Source organism: Aedes aegypti, chromosome 2 (genome assembly GCF_002204515.2).
Source record: "Aedes aegypti strain LVP_AGWG chromosome 2, AaegL5.0 Primary Assembly, whole genome shotgun sequence".
Lineage (NCBI taxonomy): Eukaryota > Metazoa > Arthropoda > Insecta > Diptera > Culicidae > Aedes > Aedes aegypti.
Genome location: NC_035108.1, coordinates 216,596,006 through 216,616,572, shown reverse-complemented (window position 1 = coordinate 216,616,572; position 20,567 = coordinate 216,596,006). Strand labels below are relative to the sequence as shown.

Genomic DNA, 20,567 nt, shown 5'->3' with positions numbered 1-20,567 from the left:
GAAGCAGATCTCAAACCATTTCACTTTTGTGAGAGAACCTCATGATTGAGATATAAGTGTCATTGTACCAACACTGGCTGTTCAATAGATCATCTGAGGTAGAGAACTGAACAAATATTCATTCGCTATATAGTGTAAGTAACATATTTTTCCAATATTCAGAATTTGGTGATCCTGAATCGCTAAAAATGTTGTGTTTTTTTCCAAATAGTCCAGAACCACAATATATGCCTAATAGAGATAAAATTGATCTCAATTTTGTTCCGCAGATGTCACTAGTGATATTTTTTTTTTTGTTAAACCAAAATTGCTTTATTAACGTGAATTTTAACACATATGGCTAGTTCTTCACTCTGTGATATTTTCAGAAAACTTATCTAATTCAACAACATGATAAGCAAGGAAGTTAATTTTTCGACAGATAATTTTGGATAGCTGAAATCTTCCTAATAGGAATCAAGTTGGTTTGAGTTCTGTTCGTTTAGTGGCGCTGTCGTAAATTTTTAAGAAGAATTTCATCCCAAGATGCTCGTACGCTAGAATGCCGGTCTTTTGATCATTTTTTTTTTAGACGACAATAATTCTTCTCATAACATTCCAAACTAAATGTAATAAATGGCAAATGCCATAGTAATAGCAGATAATGTCACTAATAACAACACTTGTTGAAAATTTCTTTGAGTTGTGAGTTATAGAAAATTTTCGATGTTCGACTACATTATTTGCTGGTACTGTGTGAAAGGTTATCTCCATGAATAATCAAAATGCAAATGGATTCCTGTACCGAAAGACTCGATACTCAACGCGTAGTGCTTCTTTATATGCACATAAATCGAAAAGTTATGTGGAATAATTTCGTATGGGAAAATTCGTCTTATAACTATTACATGATATTGAAAAATATATCAAAAATAGTATTTTAGTACCGGTTGTACATAATGAAGAAAAACATAAATCCTCACAAACGTTTTTCCTTAAACAAAAGTTCTGATATTCGAAGAATTTGTAGTGAAATATCTTTCTTCATAAAAAATAAAATGATTTAAATTGTTTTGCTCCACTGTAGGTAATTGCGTAGCCGGTAGTCTATTTTAAAAATATAAAAAAATATCAGGATTATGAGATTGCAAAAATCCTAGCATCGCAGTCCAGAAATATATACTGTAGACAACAACTTTCCATCTGATGAATTCTCAATCAGATTTTCCACCGCCATATTTTAAGTGCCTGTTCGATTTTGGCGACTTGCCAAAAATCTTCATGGTGCCCAAGTCGAACCGTGCCAAAATAGAACGGTAGTTTTATTGAAACTTCTATCACCGTGATAATGACCATAAATTAAATTTACCTATTTTGAACATGGTAAGCCTCACAACGACCCACAGAAATATTGAAATTAACAGGCTTGTTGACTGTCCCATGATCCATTTATTTGTATATGTATTTCCGTGTTGCCAAAATCGAACCGTGTCAAAATTGAAAAACATAGCCGAACATATAAATTTGGTCAATATATAGAAAACTGTAGAAATATTGTTACTAGTGCCACCTACAAGATGAATTCCCATTAACATATTTTACCGCCGGCCTTCTATTACTTCAAGATCTCAATATATAGCAGATTAAAAATTCATTGCTAGCAACACCTAGCGGATGAATTTTCAACCGGATGTTTCACTGCCAAATGGTCCGCGGCTACAAAGCAAAGCCATGTTGAAGGTGTCTGGGTTTGATTCCCGGTCGATGCAGGATCTTTTCGTAGTGGAAATTTCATTGACTTCCCTGGGCATAGAGTATCATCGTGCCTGTCACACGATATACGAATGCGAAAATGGTAACTTTGGCAATGAAAGCTCTCAGTTAATAACTGTGGATGTGCTCATAAGAACACTAAGTTGAGAAGCAGGCTCTGTTCCAGTGAGGACGTTACCCAAGTAACAATGAAAGCTGAACAGCAAGAGTTATGTCTGAACATTGGCCGAACAATGGTGTACAAGGCTGAACACCGAGACAGCTGAACAATAATTTGAAGAAAAGCTTATTAAACAATCTTATTCTGCAGTACACTCAAAGCTGAATATCAAGTTGAACAAATTTTTTGCCATCTACAGTTCTTACTTTTGTTCAGCAAGTTTTAATAACATTGATTAAAGGTTATTTAAAGCTTTAATCAAATCAACATCTACTGTCGAAAAATTGTCATATCGTAAGGGAACAAAAATACACCATCCAAAGTTTGGGTCGTTTATGTAGGTACGTCCTGCTTATTTAAAAACTGTTTCATTAAACTCGTTAAACAACAAATCGTCCCATCACGAAGCGGACATACTTTAAACGCACACAGGCATTTCTTTTCTCAAAAAATAAAAAAAAAACTTCTGAATTCGGCATCGATTAGCTTGGGTAACAATAAGATGAAATACTACATTCGATCACGGAGATATTTTTCATTACCTGAACGAAGCGGTAGAAATAACTGTTTTTTCTATAACCATCATACAAAGAGTTGACAACAATTAAACAGATTGAAAATTATCGAGGATTCTATTTTAACCCAAAACTCACAACACACTTTTGACAGCTAATTGAAATGTTTTCGCATAGCGCAGTAATCGCTTCTCCAGCCTCAATGCAACCTTCAACACAGCTCTTGTCAGCAAGTTATTCTCTTGTTCTGAATGATTTTCACACAGTCTCATGTGGAGTAGTTGTCAAGGTAAGTCGCTATAAATCAGTGAATCTGAGTTCAATTCTCTGTTGAATACTCAGAATAGAATACCTCAAATAATGTATTTTACCTCTTATGCAGGGCTCATTCATACCTCATTCAGGTTGTAAGTATTGGAAATTATCTGGTATGGAATACCTCAGTTTGGTATTCAGTAGTTATTTTCTTCTGCTCGGGATGCTAGACCTTGAATCAGCCTTCCATATTGCATCAGTGGGGCCCAGATAGCCGTAGAGGTAAACGCGCAGCTATTCAGCATGACCATGCTGAGGGTCGTGGGTTTGAATCCCGCTGGTCGAGAAACTTTTCGTAAAGGAAATTTTCTCGATTCCCAGGGCATAGAGTATCTACGTACCTGCCTTACGATATACACATGCACAAATGGTCAATCGGCAAAGAAAGCTCTCAGTTAATAACTGTGGAAGTGCTCATGAGAACACTAATCTGAGAAGCAAGCTTTGTCCCAGTTGGGACGTAACGCCAGAAAGAAGAATATTGCATCAGTTCAGCTTAAGGCTGAATAATATCGCCAGAATTAGATGTTTAAAAGCTGAATAAAAATGTGAGCAGGCTATATGTTCAAACAAAGGCTGATTTAACTTAGTTATAAAAGCGTTTGAACAGCTTCAAATTGTTACCTGGGTAATGCCAAGAAGAAGAAGACCTTCCTCCTAGCTTATCAGTATCTCGAGATAGAAAAGGTTCGAGAAAATTGGTTATTTGCCCCACCTAGGGGATTATTTTGAATTAGATAATCAACATCTCGTTATATAGAAGATTTAAGAAAAATTGTTGCTAGCGCCACCTAGCGGAGAAATTCCCAATTAGTTACTGCCGGATAGCCCTTAGTCTGCTGACCAACTTCGTCGAAGCCGCCAACCTTCTTGCTTATCACGATCTTGAGATATCCGTTAATTGGACGTTGTGGCCAATTTTGGTACCCCAAAACAATCCGGAATAACTTTGGAACCACATGAAGCATATTTCCAAGTTTTTTGGACCATAAACTAGGAAAGTTTTTCTGGAAGTTCTCAAAATTTCAACAAAATCCATTGAGAAACAAAAAAGTTATTCACATTTTAGTGTGTTTATGCACGTGAAAAGTATGTGGGCTGGATGAAGGTTAATACAGATTCAAGAATTAGAAGATAACAAAAGTTAATGGTTTGATGTTTTCGAAAACCATGTAGAACATAGGGCCATAGTATAGGCATTAATACAATAAGAGGTGCTTTTTAAAGTTTGCGAGAATGGAAGACAGAAGCAGAATATCGCATTTTTGTAGTTATCGCATGTGTTTTCAATCCGGTATAGAAATTTCTTGAAGTTATATAAACTACGAAAATAAATATTTAACTACGGTTCAAACCTGCAGTAGAAAATGGAGCATTTAATCGCTTTCAATGTTTCCAAAGTGGGCGAGCCTAAGGGGGCGAAAACGTGCATACGTAAATTCGGGGGACGAAAACCCTAGCAAGGAGGTGAAAGTGGTAGCAAGGAATTAATTGGAATATCGACTTATAACAAAAAGGCTGTCCATTAATTAAATAAAACAGTTTTACAGATTTTTTATGGAAATCTAAATATATGGCGTGTAAGAAATCTCAATTTTCGGGATTCGATCCCAGGTCCTCGGCCTAAACCCTACACCAGGTACATACCCTTATCTTATAACTATTTAGAATCAAAAAGAAACTTGCCAAATCAAAATTTTGCTTCTTTACGATCGCGAAAGATTATTACTATCTCCATTTTTATATTTCAGGTATTGTACTTGGAGTGAAAATTAGTTTTAATTGTAGTAATTAATGTTCAATAGACAGTTAACAGATTCTGAACGTTCTATCTCGAACAACTCTACCTGTATGAATCATAGAGATTAAATTACCTTATTTTAATATGATAACTCCTACAAACCATTCCGCACTTATATTGTTCATGCTTTCACTATTATATTCATCCACTATCCACGATATTGTAAACGTTAAATTACACTGCGGAACACGTTTTTGTCTCCAGCATCAAAATACCTCTATTCACTTAATTAAGGGTTGCTGAATCCATAGCCGTTTACAGAAATATCATAGCACGTCTAGTTTTTAAGATATTGGTTGTTGAAAATGAAAAAATTGACTATTTCAGCCAACTTGCATGCAAGTTTACCAGCTTGTAAGGGAATTCATTTGCTTAGTTTGCCAAATAATTCAAACTTTATGTGTATAACAATACTTATCTTCAAAATTTATAATATTTTTGATGCGAAAAAGTTATTTTTTGATGGTTTAGAAAAGTATTGTATTTTGCCATATAAGAGAAACGAAGAATTTTGTATGGAGACTGCCAGCATGTTAAATTAGATCGATTTAATCTAAATTTAATCGTGAAATTTCAACCAAAATATATCCAAAACGAAAGTTTAAGTCCTCTTTTGCATGCTTGGTGGATAAGATCACAGAAAAGTTTGATAAAATATACTTCAAATTTTAGGTAAACATCATTAAAACCAATGTTTTATACAAATTCGGCGACCTGTAGCTAAAAATTGTGACGTGCTGGGAAATTTCTGAGAACGGAATCAGATTCAGCAACCCCAATTCTACAAGAGACACATAGTTTGATCCTTGAGACACGCAAAAATGTCATTTTTGTTACGCTGTGTTATTCAATTACTCACTATCCTATGCGCTCTTTTTTATTCCTCTGCATGAGCTATTTCACACCTATAATCCGAGCAAACACCTAATCCATCACACTTCACTTGTCACTTTTGCTCCTTCTGTACCGGATCAGAGATACCTTCACGTTGGCTTTCCATTTAAATATTTTCCACATCCGCACAAAATACCATCGCACTTCCCGTCATAACCAGTGACACAGGGACAGCAAACTAACTTCACACCTCACTTCGGTTGAAGAATTTAATTTAGATGGTTGTCAGTTGAATAGCAAGCACCGAAGCTCTTGTGTCTTGTGTGCTTGGGTCTGCACTTTACACTTCAAAAGATCCGTTATGGTGAAATTTCGTTCCCTTTTCTCCGAGGAACAATCTCAATTAATATCAAACTCCGATGATTCTTTTATAGTTGATGCTCAAGACAATCAGCGTAGTCGTATAAAGAATCCATTCGTTGGGTAGGAAAGGAAATCCACCGAAATCCACTTGAGATTCCTCAAGAACAATAAGTTCCTCAGCACTTGAGTAAATTACTTGTGGACTCGTCGACTCCACTTGCCGAAGGAAAAGAATTTCTTCTTCCCATGAAAAATAAACCAAACCGCACAAGGGTGGGAAATCAGAGATACCGATAACAGGAACAAACGACAGACAGTCAGTAGCACTCCGAAGAGGAAAAATCGTTATTAAACGGTTGTCACACCGGATCCGGATATTTGCTCCTTGAGAAAGCGTCCGTCGCAACGAACCTCAAAAATCAAACTGAAGATGAGCAAGTGGAACTCTGGACCAGCAAGCAACCGAGGATGACTATGGAAACACGTTCGGTTCAGTAGCAGGATTGGTTGGTACAAAACTCGAGATTGGGAGGGAAAAATCACCGAGAGCGAAAAAGGGAAACCTCACTCAGTTTGCATCGTCATCGCATCTCATCTTCTTCTCAGGAAAGTTCCAACGCAGACTTTCGGTTCGGAACTGGAGAGAGGCAGGATGCCGTGATGAGTGGCACGAGTGCAGCGGGATAAAAGAAAAAATAGCAACGCATCCTTACAGTGGGTCATGAGATTTGAATTTTATAGTTGGTTGTTTTTTTTTCTATATTGAAGGGTTTTTAGAGTTATGAAGGTATCGAGTTACAGAACACAAAACCAGTGCAACTGCGTTCTAGGGACCATCGAGGTAGCCATGAAAACCAACTTATACAAGGGAAAGGGGTACACGAAATCAGTACAGGTTAAAAATCTGTACACTTCATACAAACAATAGGCGTTTTGTATGGAGCGGACGGATTTGAATTAATTTCTAAGGTGTACGGATTTAGATCCCACACGGTTTTTACTCAATATCGAGTAAGAGATAGTTGGCTGTAGTATCATTTCAACAAATACCGTAATTTCGGGTGAAATTGATCATTTTTCACGTTTTTTCTAGTCTGTTTTCTATAATGTTAACAAATCAAAACAACTAAATGCAGGAAAACAAGTGCGAAGGTGAGCCTCATAGACTCATGTACCGAAAATTTCTAACAAATGTCATTTTAGTGTTAAAAAATATATCTAAAATAAAAAATCAGGGGATCTCATTTCTGGATGAAATTGGTCACTTGTCAATGCCATTATTGTTAGTTTTCAAAACAACTCTACATGACAAATTTGAGCTCCCTGAATTCGAATATGTTTGTCAAATCCTTAACAATGCAATATTTATATAAATAACGAATAGTTAAATTTCAAGAATTACGCGTAAAACGCCTAAATTTATGCAATTTTCTATGGAATTCAATGATATCTAACAGAAATTCAATTATTTCAACCACATGAGCAAATTGGTACGAGGTTTGGTGATGAAATCTGGTTTGGGAATATATCCCAGAAAACCAGAAATCGCATGAAAAATCACGTAATAACTCGTTTATTTATACAAATTACATCAAACCCGCAACACACGGTGGCTAAAATCGCCAGATTGATGAGTTTCCTCACATAAAACGCTTTTTTCTGAGTTCATTTGTACATTTTCGTTCGTCCCGTACACTCGTACAAAGTAAGTCGAATCAATTCGTAGCAGCTGTCAAATAAACATTTATTATCATACGTTAAGTCGCATAAGATCACAGGTTAGTTCGGTAGAAAAGTTATACACTCGCATTGTATGCTGTTATTCATCACATAGTATATGCACGTATATTGCCTCCACTTTTGTACGTAGAAGGCCTTTTCGCGACATCTTGTGCGTGAAAATTTGCACATAAAAAACCTCCAGGTGATTTCGTTATACGTATATTTTGGTTGTCTGGGATCTCAACCATCCTCAAAAACTTTCATGTTTATACCATGTTCAAATTTTTGCTTAGAAATAGAAGCTCATAGGTGTTTGTCAATACTTCACCGTGCATGATTTTGAAATTTTACATTATTTCCATAGTAATAAACATTCTCTAACGTAAAAAACTTCACAACACTCAATTCGACAATAGTTACGACAAACAATGTTCACTTACTGCAGCTTACATTGATATTTGTGCTCCAAATCGTGTGATACGATGATCAATTTCACCCTTCTGATCAATTACACCCGATTTTACGGTACCGTCAAACGGGGTAACTTGCAGCAATTTTCAACTTCAAAGCTAAATGGACGAAAAAATTGAGGATTCAGATGAGACAAAAACCATCTGGTACCCTAATCGCTACGTAGATGAGAGTGAGCATGATAAAAAGTATATCCATAGAGCATGGGCTACACAGTACCAAAAAATAATGTGATTTACATCTTTTGGGATGCACATAAAAGAAGCGAGCCGAATGATGTAAATTTTTGTCGAATTTCAAATACGTTAGTGTCTGATTCGGGAAATGACGATCACAGTTCCATCGTTTTCGTGTCCTTTAACATGTAAAATTACATTTTTTGTTCAATTCATCTTTATAGACGCGTTTTTGTGTCGTTTCATCAATTACATCATGTGTCATTCAGTCATAACCAGAATTACGTCCAGAGTAATTTTCATTATTTTTAAGAGTGTAGGCAAGATCGAGCCACATAAACTATTACCACAATAATTGTAGGAAACACATCAATAGACAAACAAATTTGGGATAACCAATTAAACGCTCACAATAGTTTAACGGTGCACAGTACAATGAAAGGTACTTACCTGGAATCATGCCTCATGGCAAGCACCACAATAAGCTTCTTGTCAGGAATAAACCTGGAAAACTAGGCCTTTTGAAGAGAATTATACCACCAAAATGATCATTTGGCCAAACTTTCGTCGACGAAATGTCATTAAAATGATAAAAACGCTCTAAAATGCCTATTTTTACAATTTTTTCCTGGCCAGAACCACATTGGATACTTACCAAGTCCTAACAATAGCCACATATGCAGTCCATAAGTACAGCTCGATCTTCCCGAACAGCACACAGTTGATCATGATAACGATAACGCGCGTATATAATAGTAGATCGGCCGATCGACAGTGAACTCCGACACTGAGAAATATTGCAAAGTACTAAACGAAATGTTTCGTACCATAGTAGAGGGTATCTCTGCAACGTTGTTTTTGTAAATAATAATTCCGGAATTTAGTTTGATTATTTTGCATGTTGTTTGAATTGTAGAATGTGTAGTATTTTTATTGTTGTATAAGCAACATTTTTATTTGGTGATAGGTTATTTTTTAATTCATTGTAAATATTTTTAAATTGTTTCTCATCAATGTTGGTCAATTAAATTTAGTATCTTGGGTACGTTGGAGACCGGAGTCTTAGTACTTTGATAGTCAGTAGAAGGTTGAACCTTTAAATTGCGTGGAGTTGGCTAAGCCAACGATGATGCCTTATGACCCCGTCCCATGTATATGCTAAAATAAAATGCTCTCTTACCCGGGTGGATTTTTGAAATTGAAGGAGTGGAGCAGTGTGTCAAGATTTTGTCTATTTCATTGTAAAAAAATAAGTGTCTGTCAACGAAGTTTGTGAATTTAAGGTTCAGAGGTACGTGTTAAGTTGTCAGAGTGTTGAGTGTGTAAATGAAAAAAATATTAGCTCCACTAATATTTTTTTTACCCGAGCGGGGGGAGAGTGTAACCAGTGTCAGTGTGATGTCTAGTGTTGATGAGATTTGTCGCGTTTAGTTTCGTAAATGTGTTGTAAAGAAAAAGAAAACGTTTGTAGATAGGTTTACTGGAAATACAGGCACACTTGAAAATTCTAGCATATTATAAGTCTTGACAGTTATTGAAAAGCCATCAAAACGTTTTAATGCAACTTTTTTACAAATACAATGGTATTTTAAGCTTCACTTCACATAACTTATTTTTTAGACATATTTAAATCAAAGCAACGTATAACAAACTGATATGTAAAATTGGTTTGACATAACTTTCATCATATTTCATGCAGAGAGTTCCCAATGACTGATCTGTAATTTATTTTTTTTGCAGATTTTCTAAATTACTCTTTATTTTCATGAAAAAAAATAAGACTAATTCTAATAATAATATGATTTACTTAAATTTCTCAATAATTAATACAAACAGTGTATTGAATTGATTAAGGTACAAACATTTTAATGTTACTGTACAAATATATGTTCAATTTTGCCTTTTCTTGTGTTTTCGATGACAAACGGCAGGAAATGTCAAACCATTGAGATCAAAATTACTGTTGCAAGTTACCCCACAAGGGTAATCAAAAACGTTTTTGAATTTTATAGTGTTTAAGAAAAAAATTATCAAAACTTTTATGTTGTCAATTTGTACACTACTAAGTACTGTAACTGATGGCAAATGCCTCGAATGACATATTTCTACCGTTTGTGTGGTACGAAGAACGTTTTTCAATATTAGTTTTATACAATCCAAATTTTAAAATGATTTTCACCTCCAGCAAACTCACCAAAAAAGAAACGATACCCAAACCCTTGTCAAAACCTTCTGTTGTATACCTAAGGTCAATAAACGGCGGAATAAATCATAATGATTCAACTCAATGCTGAACGAAACGACTATTCGGTTACATGTCGAAGTGTTGCAAGTTTCACCCCTTTGCAAGATACCCAGTTTGACGGTACATAAGATGTAATAAATAAATACGTTAAATGCAATAAATAAATACATTAAGGGTAATAAATGATAAATTATTTATTTCTAACATTTCGGTGTTTTGCGTTTGGCAAAACTATCATTCTAATTTAGTAAATTACATAATTTTGAAAACAATATATGGTCGGCGTGATGTCAGATCAGACCAAGTTTTTCAAATGATCTCACTTACTATGAGCACTCAAAATAACAAAATATTTGTATTATTTGCCATTACATTGGAACTAATCTAAGACATCAGCGTCAAAATAGGATCGGAATTGCTGACTGATAAAACGGCGGTGGCTGCCAGGTGGAAGGAGCACTTCCAGCAATTGTTGAACGGTGAAAACAGAAGTGTAGCGAGGAACAGGATGAACATTGATGATGACGATCAAGCTGTGGACCCACCGACCATGGGAGAGGTTAAAAAGGCTATCAGCGAGCTGAAGCACTGTTGATCTGCTGAGAAGGACGATATCCCGGCCGAGATTCTCAAGCACGGAAGTGAGCAGCTTTATCAGTCGATCCACCGAGTACTTCTGAAGGTATGGAAGGACGGAGAATTGCCCACCGGATGGTTGGATCGCCTTATACGTCCAATCTACAAGAAAAGGCACAGACTAGAGTGTGCCAATTACAAAGGAATTGCCCTGCTGAATTCGGCGTACAAAATTCTGTCACGCATCCTGTTTAACAGACTGAGACCGCTCGAGGAGTTCTTCGTCGGCGAATACCAAGCTGGTTTTCGTAAAGGCCGTTCGACAACGGACCAGATGTTTAGCTTGCGAATGATCCTAGATATTCCAGGATTCCAGGAGTATAACTTGCAGACTCACCATCTGTTTATTGATTTCAAGGCGGTGTACGAAATGAGCTGTGTCAGATAATGTCTTAACATGGTTTTGCGGCGAAACTAATAAGGCTGGTACGTGCTACGCTGGATAGACGGGTTGAAACAGGGAGACGAACTTTCGAATTTATTGTTCAACATTGCACTCGAGGGTGCTATTAGGAGATCTGCAGAGAAATGGCACTATTATCACCAGCTTTGCGTTTGGCTTTGCGGACGATATAGACCTAATTGGAATCGATCGCAGGTTAGTGGAAGAGGCCTTTGAACCTCTGAAAAGGGAGACAGCGAGATAGGCCTGACCATTAATTCTACCAAAACGCAGTACATGGTTGCAGATAGATGTAGAGTCAGGCTTGGTGGTTTAGGTGCTGAGGTAGTGTTTGATGGGGATGTGTTTAATGTTGTTGAAGAATTTGTTTACCTTGGAAAACTTGTGACATGTGACAACGACGTTTACCGCAAAGTGAAAAGACGTGTTGCGGCTGCGCATAGAGACTTTTACGGACTACGATCAGCTCAGGTTCCGCAGCTTGCAAACGGGAACAAAATTCGCCCTGTATAAAACATTGATTCTTCCAGTGGCTCTCTACGGGCACGAAGCGTGGACGTTGAAAGAGGCAAACCGGAAAGCTTTCGGTGTTTTCGAGCGTAAAGTGCTGCGGACAATACTCGGTGGAAAACTCTAAAATGGTGTGTGGCGCAGACGCATGAATCACAAGTTGTATCAAGTGTACAAAGACGCGAATATTATCAAGCGTGTAAAATACGGCAGACTTCAGTGGGCTGGCACTTAGTGCGAATGTCGGTAACAAGAATTGCGAAAATAATTTTCAACAGGGAACCAGGTAGAGGTCGGCGGCTTGGGGGAAGACCACGAATACGCGTTTTGCATTAAATAATAAATAATTTTATTCGAAATCGTGCCGCGAGCCTAAATGTGTAGGGATAAGGACGGAAGCATCTTGACGGACGGACATGAGGTGATTGAAAGATGTAAGCACCACTGCGATGAACACCTGAATGGCATGGATAACACAGGCGCAGAGGGTCACGACATTGGAGGAAGTGACTACGTCAGCACGATGGATGAAGGAAACCATCAACCAATTCAAGGACAATAAGGCAGCTGGTAAAATGGTATTGGAGCTGCTTACGATAATATCGGCCGCAATGAGCTATGGAAAATCATAGACAAGTACAGCTTTCCCGGGATGCTCATAAGACTAATAAAAGCAACGGAGGACAGTGTGCAGAATAGCGTGAAGATTTTTAGTGAACATTCCAGTTCGCCGGGGACTTCGACAGAGTGATGGACTTCGTGTCTGCTGTTCAACATCGCGGTAGAAGGTGTCATGCGGAGAGCTGGGTTCAGTAACCGAGGTACAATATTCACAAGACCCAGCCAATTTGTTTGCTTCGCAGATGATATGAATATTGTTGGCAGAACATTTGAAACGGTGGCAGACCTGTACACCTGCCTGAAACGTGAAGCGACAAAAGTCGGCTTTGTGATGAATGCGTCAAAAACAAAGAACATGCTGATAGGCGGAACCGAGCGCGACAGAGCCCGCCTAGGAATTAGTGTTACGATAGACGGGACTTTTGAGGTGGTTGATGAGTTCGTCTACCTCGGATTCTTGTAGCCGTTAACATAGTTATGCATTTCAATAATATACAATATTATCGTATATCGAACAGAATTATAATTTTGATACCTTGTATCAAACATTATAACTTGTTTTGATATGTTGTTGTTAGAATAAAACACTTTTTTATGTTTATGTTACTATTCATACACTTTTTATTATAATTTTAGTTATTTTAACAACATCCTGCATCAAGTTTGTAACAACCTATGTTCGAAAAAAACTAATAAAATAATAACATATGCTGATATAATTTTGTTATGTACCCTTAGTCGGGAACGTTAGTCGTGAAATACGGAGACGCATCATCAGTGGATGTCGCGCCTACTATGGGTTCCAGAAAAAGCTACGATCGAGAAAGATTCACCCCCACACCATATGTACCATTAGACTGATGCAAATTTTGAAGTTTCTGCTCCCCTATGCTTAAACGATGTCTTTTATGATAAAAATCATTCTCCCAAAATTTGAAGTGATTTGGAAGAGATTTGGTTGTGCACACGTCATTTGAAGTTTATATGGAAATTACTATGGAAAAGGCAAATCTTATGTGTTCAGTCCTCTAACTGCTCGTAATAATAATCTATGGAAAAGTGAACGTACTCTGCTCATGTGAATTTGTCCCAGCTACAACTTTGCCGAAGACCACATTTTGATTGGACGTAAGGATAATTTGACGACGAGATAGAGGGTTGAACACAAAAGTTGAGCATTTTCCATAGTAATCTCCATATAAACTTCAAATGGCGTGTGCACAGTCAAATTTCTTCAGAATCACTTTAAACTTTGTGAGGATGCTATTTCCCATAATAAAAATCGTTTAAGCATAGGGGAGCCAAAATTTCAAAATTTGCATTTACTGAAAGTTCTTAATTTGTCTGTTTAAGGTTCGGCTTTGGGTTGGGTTTAAGAAATATCATTGAAAGAAGCCCAATAAAAGTCGGACAAAGCAAAACTCATCGATTTGATTTTGATAAACGTTTCTCAAATCTCAAACATCCAAGTCGAATTCATCTACCCTTATCATTTTAAATATTTCAACCCACTGTGGTCAAGTATTTTTGCATGATTCGCTCGCTTTTTTCCACAGCACATTCATTAACTCTCATATCTTGAAACGGATGGACCTTCACTCTCCTTCTCAGCATGCGAAACATCTCAGCTCTCTGCTCCTGTGCTGTGTTTCCCTCTTCAAGTGGGTTTTGCAGCACTCTTCCACTACAGCATCAGCAGTTAGCAGCAAAAATGTAAACATCAGCAACAGAAGTGGTGGCAACACCCCTCTCCCCCTTTCCCCTTCCTCCCACAAACCGATCACTCAACGGCACCTGCCGATATCAGATGGGTTTCCTCGTTTGCTGCGTGGATGAAAATGGGGAGATGGGGACCGTCTTTGCGTTGTCACCGAGAATAGGCCCGCTCAGTTCCATTATCGTTTGCTTCTCTTGGTTTTCCTTCGGATTCGGTATGGCGGGTGTCACCTCGATGGAAACGTGTTGCGGTGTGTGTGGGTGGATGGGTGGTAAAACTGCGAGGCTTCATGAGTTGAGGGTGTGCGATCTTTCGAATGATTCCGTAAATACGGAATTTTACGGAATGCAATGAAGCAAAATTATGTTTTAAACAATTTCATTTCGATTTGTCAAAGAGTAGTAATTGATCCTACATGATTCCTTAGATCCTTAGATCGACGCTTGCTCCTGTGGGGACGGGTAATGCGATAAGGATCAATCTTGTTTGTCACGTTGTACATGTAGTATTGACTCCTAGATCACTACCTTATACCACTAACCCAATATCCTTTCCATGACAACTGTGGAGATGCAGAGGTATACTAGAGTTTGAGTTTTCGATTTGTGCACAAGTCGTAAGCTAATCCATATTCATTGAATCTCTATGCAACTTCGATTGTTCTGGTCAATCACGTAGCAGCTACTACGAACTTCTCATTAGGGCGGTTCAAAATTCAAAAATGTTTGTTCTGTGAAATTTTCACAGGTGTTGATTTGAAGGTGGCCCAAGGACTTTGTGAGTTTATATGAAAATTACTAGGGAGAAATTTTGAAAAATTTTCCTCACGCGTTAGTATTGGAACGTAAGCACATACTTATTCAAAGTGAAAACTCATTCTACAAGTCATAATAAAGCAAATAGTGAACATTGTATTCCGAGTAATCAATTCTAAATTTTGTTTCAAAGAATGCCGTGTCATATTGGATTTAGCATCGAATTACACCAAACTATTTCATATTTCGCTTAGTTTCTATGTTATCAGTGCAAAAAAAATCCGTGTATCGTTTCGTTCAGTATTGCCATGGAAAAATGCATATCGCATACCCTTATCAGGAGTTGCCATAAAAAAGGAAAAAGCAAGAGCCCTGCATTCTCCTGTGACAGGGATCGGTGCGCTCTAATACCACTCCATTAGCATAAAAGGATGCTGCGTGTGAGCAAATGAGTCTATTCTACTTCTTACTTCGTCTATTTTCTTCTTTGTTTTTTGGAGTTCATGGCATTGCTTTTTCGGTTTGGCATTACACGGTTGGGCTATCCGAACAATGAACGGAGGACAACAAGTTCTTGAGCCAGCTGCGCTTCGCTCTATAAATTTACCGTCGCTGAAATTTGTTATCATCATCGTCAATGTCATCAGCATAATGAATGGTTATTCATCGCTTGATGGGAAGCTGGTGCACTGCAGTGGATTGTGATGGCATTATTTCTTACGACGGAATACAATTTGAAATCAGCTTAACCAACCATGACGTGATTCGTTTCATAATATTCCTTTTCACTTAGTAGATGCAACAACGTGTCTGGATTAAAATTAAGGGATGATGAAGTTGAAAACAAACTTAATGTGTGCATTTGGAGTCTATAGGAGCAGTATAACTTTTTTTTCTTTTGGATTATACTTTTATTGAACATTATTAACGAACGAATAAATATATCTTTTGAATTGACAAAATTGCACCTTGAATTGCTGTAGTTCCATTGAGGTTAGAAACATTGTAAATAAAGCACCGAATAAGGGCTATTAATTTTATAAAGTAAGTGCCTTGTGTATGCTAGGGCAAGTGTACCATTAATCAGTTCGCATCTTACTTTCGTGCTTGTGCGTACACAAATTCCTGCTGCTCTTGGATGTCTTTAAAATCACTTCTTCTTCTTTCTGGCGTTACATCCCAACTGGGACAAAGCCTGCTCATCAGCTTAGTGTTCTTATGGGCACTTCCACAGTTATTAACTGAGATCTTTCTATACCGATTGACCATTTTTGCATGCGTATATCGTGTGGCACTGCCACAGGCACGATGATACTCCATACCCAGGGAAGTCGAGAAAATTTCCAACCCGAAAAGATCCTCGACCGGTGGGATTCGAACCCACGACCCTCAGCTTGGTCTTGCTGAATAGATGCGCGTTTACCGCTACGGCTATCTGGGCCCCGTCTTTAAAATCACATAAAGGAATAAAACAGTACTCCTTAGTGCTAAAAAAAACAGTATTTTAAATGTTACAAAAACGGTACTTTTTTATGCTTCAAAACCAGTACTTTTCAATACCGTAGAACAAGGTTACTTTGGTCAGTGCGCATCGTACCTTCGTGCTGTGCGTACACGAATTCTCTCTGCTCTTGGAAGTTTTCTTAAAAACTACCTGAAGCAATAAATCAGTACTTTTCAGTGCTAAAATTAAAAACGGTACTTTTCAGTGCTACCAAAACAGTACTTTTCAGTACTATTTTTCTACTATTGATCCCTTTACGATCCTTGTTTGGACCCGTGCCTTCGATTTTTCGTTGGACCCGTTGGCGAAAGCTAGCGGTGGTAATCCTTCATGGACACCGTCTTGGGAAAAAACCTCTAGAAGGTCACGTCTTCTTTCGTTTATTAACTAAACATGGTATCAACAACTAACAAAAGGAAGGGTGAATCTCTGAATTCACTACTTCCTTCCAAAAAAGTGGGTTTTAAAACTGTCACTACACGTGGCAAGAATGAAAGAAAGGACGCTTCCCCGGAATGCGAACTTTCTTCCAAGGGTGAAATGAATAATTGTATCGAAATGAGCAATCAGTTCGATGCTCTAGACAAATTTTCCGAACACCAAATCGAAGCAGCCTCTAGCCCAGGCTCTTTGATTCAAGTGAGGAAGCAAAGAGTGCCGCCTATCGTGGTCAGTTGTTCCGAATTTGCGGGATTTAGGCAGGAGATCTTGAACTCTATTAGGGGAATCAAGGTTTCCTTCCAAATTGCAAAGAAAGGAGACTGTCGCGTTTTGCCGGAAACTCTTAAAGATCGTGAACTTCTTCTCAAACATCTTGAAGAGAAGAAGCACAAATTTTTTACTTTACTGAACGTTTGTTCAAAGTTGTCTTGAAAGGTCTCTCAAGTGACTATAAGTCACCTGAAGAGATCAAAAATGGAATAAATGATTTACTTGGATTTTCCCCAGTCCAAGTAATCATTATGAAAAAGAGAACCCAATCTGGCATTGTTCGGAAAGGGCTTTCTCAAGAATTTTATTTAGTTCACTTTAACAAAAAAGAACAAAATAATATTAAAGCTTTGGAAAAAGCAAAACTTATGTTCGATGTCCGTGTGACATGGGAACATTTCCAGAAACCTAGAGGAAATTACCAGAACCACACTCAGTGCCGTCGGTGCCAAAAGTGGGGTCATGGTACAAAAAATTGTCGCATGGATGCTAAATGCATGATTTGCGGAGGTTCTTCTCACGCTAAGGACGTCTGTCCTGTGAAAGAAGATACCAGAAAGTTTGAATGCGCCAATTGCAAGGGCCCTCATAAAGCTAACTTTTGGGAATGCCCTTCACAAAAAAGGGTCATTGAGGCTCGTGCCAGGCAGATGAAAGATAATATCCGTTACGATAACGGTCGTTTCCGCAATTTGCCTGGTAGAGTATCGAACAATGCTCATTTTTCAGTTAACGATCGCTTGATCATGAATCATACCCATCAGGAAAATCATAATCATGCTCATTCACAAACTAATTTTAATCCGTCGGGTAGCCGTTCGAATCTTTCAATTTCGGAAAATCGGAAAATCCTTTGCCGATATCGTAGCAGGAAATTTGAACTCCTCCCCTGTTCGATCCATGGGTACCCATTCTACTTGTTTCAAATCAAATGGAAAAAAAACCCTACCGCCACAGGTAACTCCGCTTCTTCGTCTACCGGAAATTCCAATGGGAAATCACATGACATGTCTGCCTCTGATTTTTATTTTCTAACTGAACAATTGAATCTAATGATTGATGCAATGTTCAAAGCCACCACTATGACTGAAGCAGTCCAAGTAGGTGTAAAATTTACAAATCAAATTGTTATTGGATTACGTTTTTCAAATGGATCCAAATAATAATTTAAATATTTTAAATTGGAATGCTCGTTCTCTGAATGGTTAAGAGGACGAGCTGTTTAATTTTCTTACGGTTAATAACGTGCATATAGCAGTTATTACCGAAACGTATTTAAAACCTGGATCTAAACTCAAAAGAGATCCTAACTTTTTTGTTTATCGTAATGGTCGACTTGATGGGGCATGAGTTGAGGGTGTGCGATCTTTCGAATGATTCCGTAAATACGGAATTTTACGGAATGCAATGAAGCAAAATTATGTTTTAAACAATTTCATTTCGATTTGTCAAAGAGTAGTAATTGATCCTACATGATTCCTTAGATCCTTAGATCGACGCTTGCTCCTGTGGGGACGGGTAATGCGATAAGGATCAATCTTGTTTGTCACGTTGTACATGTAGTATTGACTCCTAGATCACTACCTTATACCACTAACCCAATATCCTTTCCATGACAACTGTGGAGATGCAGAGGTATACTAGAGTTTGAGTTTTCGATTTGTGCACAAGTCGTAAGCTAATCCATATTCATTGAATCTCTATGCAACTTCGATTGTTCTGGTCAATCACGTAGCAGCTACTACGAACTTCTCATTAGGGCGGTTCAAAATTCAAAAATGTTTGTTCTGTGAAATTTTCACAGGTGTTGATTTGAAGGTGGCCCAAGGACTTTGTGAGTTTATATGAAAATTACTAGGGAGAAATTTTGAAAAATTTTCCTCACGCGTTAGTATTGGAACGTAAGCACATACTTATTCAAAGTGAAAACTCATTCTACAAGTCATAATAAAGCAAATAGTGAACATTGTATTCCGAGTAATCAATTCTAAATTTTGTTTCAAAGAATGCCGTGTCATATTGGATTTAGCATCGAATTACACCAAACTATTTCATATTTCGAATTACACGCAAACTATTTCATTGTTCGGAAAGGGCTTTCTCAAGAATTTTATTTAGTTCACTTTAACAAAAAAGAACAAAATAATATTAAAGCTTTGGAAAAAGCAAAACTTATGTTCGATGTCCGTGTGACATGGGAACATTTCCAGAAACCTAGAGGAAATTACCAGAACCACACTCAGTGCCGTCGGTGCCAAAAGTGGGGTCATGGTACAAAAAATTGTCGCATGGATGCTAAATGCATGATTTGCGGAGGTTCTTCTCACGCTAAGGACGTCTGTCCTGTGAAAGAAGATACCAGAAAGTTTGAATGCGCCAATTGCAAGGGCCCTCATAAAGCTAACTTTTGGGAATGCCCTTCACAAAAAAGGGTCATTGAGGCTCGTGCCAGGCAGATGAAAGATAATATCCGTTACGATAACGGTCGTTTCCGCAATTTGCCTGGTAGAGTATCGAACAATGCTCATTTTTCAGTTAACGATCGCTTGATCATGAATCATACCCATCAGGAAAATCATAATCATGCTCATTCACAAACTAATTTTAATCCGTCGGGTAGCCGTTCGAATCTTTCAATTTCGGAAAATCGGAAAATCCTTTGCCGATATCGTAGCAGGAAATTTGAACTCCTCCCCTGTTCGATCCATGGGTACCCATTCTACTTGTTTCAAATCAAATGGAAAAAAACCCTACCGCCACAGGTAACTCCGCTTCTTCGTCTACCGGAAATTCCAATGGGAAATCACATGACATGTCTGCCTCTGATTTTTATTTTCTAACTGAACAATTGAATCTAATGATTGATGCAATGTTCAAAGCCACCACTATGACTGAAGCAGTCCAAGCAGGTGTAAAATTTACAAATCAAATTGTTATTGGATTACGTTTTTCAAATGGATCCAAATAATAATTTAAATATTTTAAATTGGAATGCTCGTTCTCTGAATGGTTAAGAGGACGAGCTGTTTAATTTTCTTACGGTTAATAACGTGCATATAGCAGTTATTACCGAAACGTATTTAAAACCTGGATCTAACTCAAAAGAGATCCTAACTTTTTTGTTTATCGTAATGGTCGACTTGATGGGGCATGTGGGGGAGTTGCAATCATCATTCATAGGCGTATAAAACATCAACTGTTTTCATCATTTGAAACTAAAGTTTTTGAAACTTTAGGTGTTTCTGTTGAAACACAGTTTGGTAAATATACTTTCATAGCTGCCTATTTGCCTTTTCAATGCTCTGGACAGCAAGTTAATTTGCTTCAAACTGACTTGCGAAAATTGACTCGCAATA

At 37.7% G+C, this 20,567-nt stretch overlaps 1 protein-coding gene across 5 annotated transcripts in view; it reads right to left on the bottom strand.

Annotated features, from left to right (window-relative positions):
- LOC5578262 (Down syndrome cell adhesion molecule-like protein Dscam2) overlaps positions 1-20,567 on the bottom strand; it is a 573,793-nt gene that overhangs the window by 499,197 nt on the left and 54,029 nt on the right. The window contains exon 1 of one of the 5 annotated variants that reach the window (XM_021843983.1): positions 4,617-4,717. The exons of the other annotated variants lie outside the window; for them this stretch is intronic. The gene's annotated coding sequence lies outside the window, so the exon portion shown is untranslated. Of the gene's footprint in view, positions 1-4,616; positions 4,718-20,567 lie in introns of those variants that run through there. 5 annotated transcript variants of the gene reach the window in all.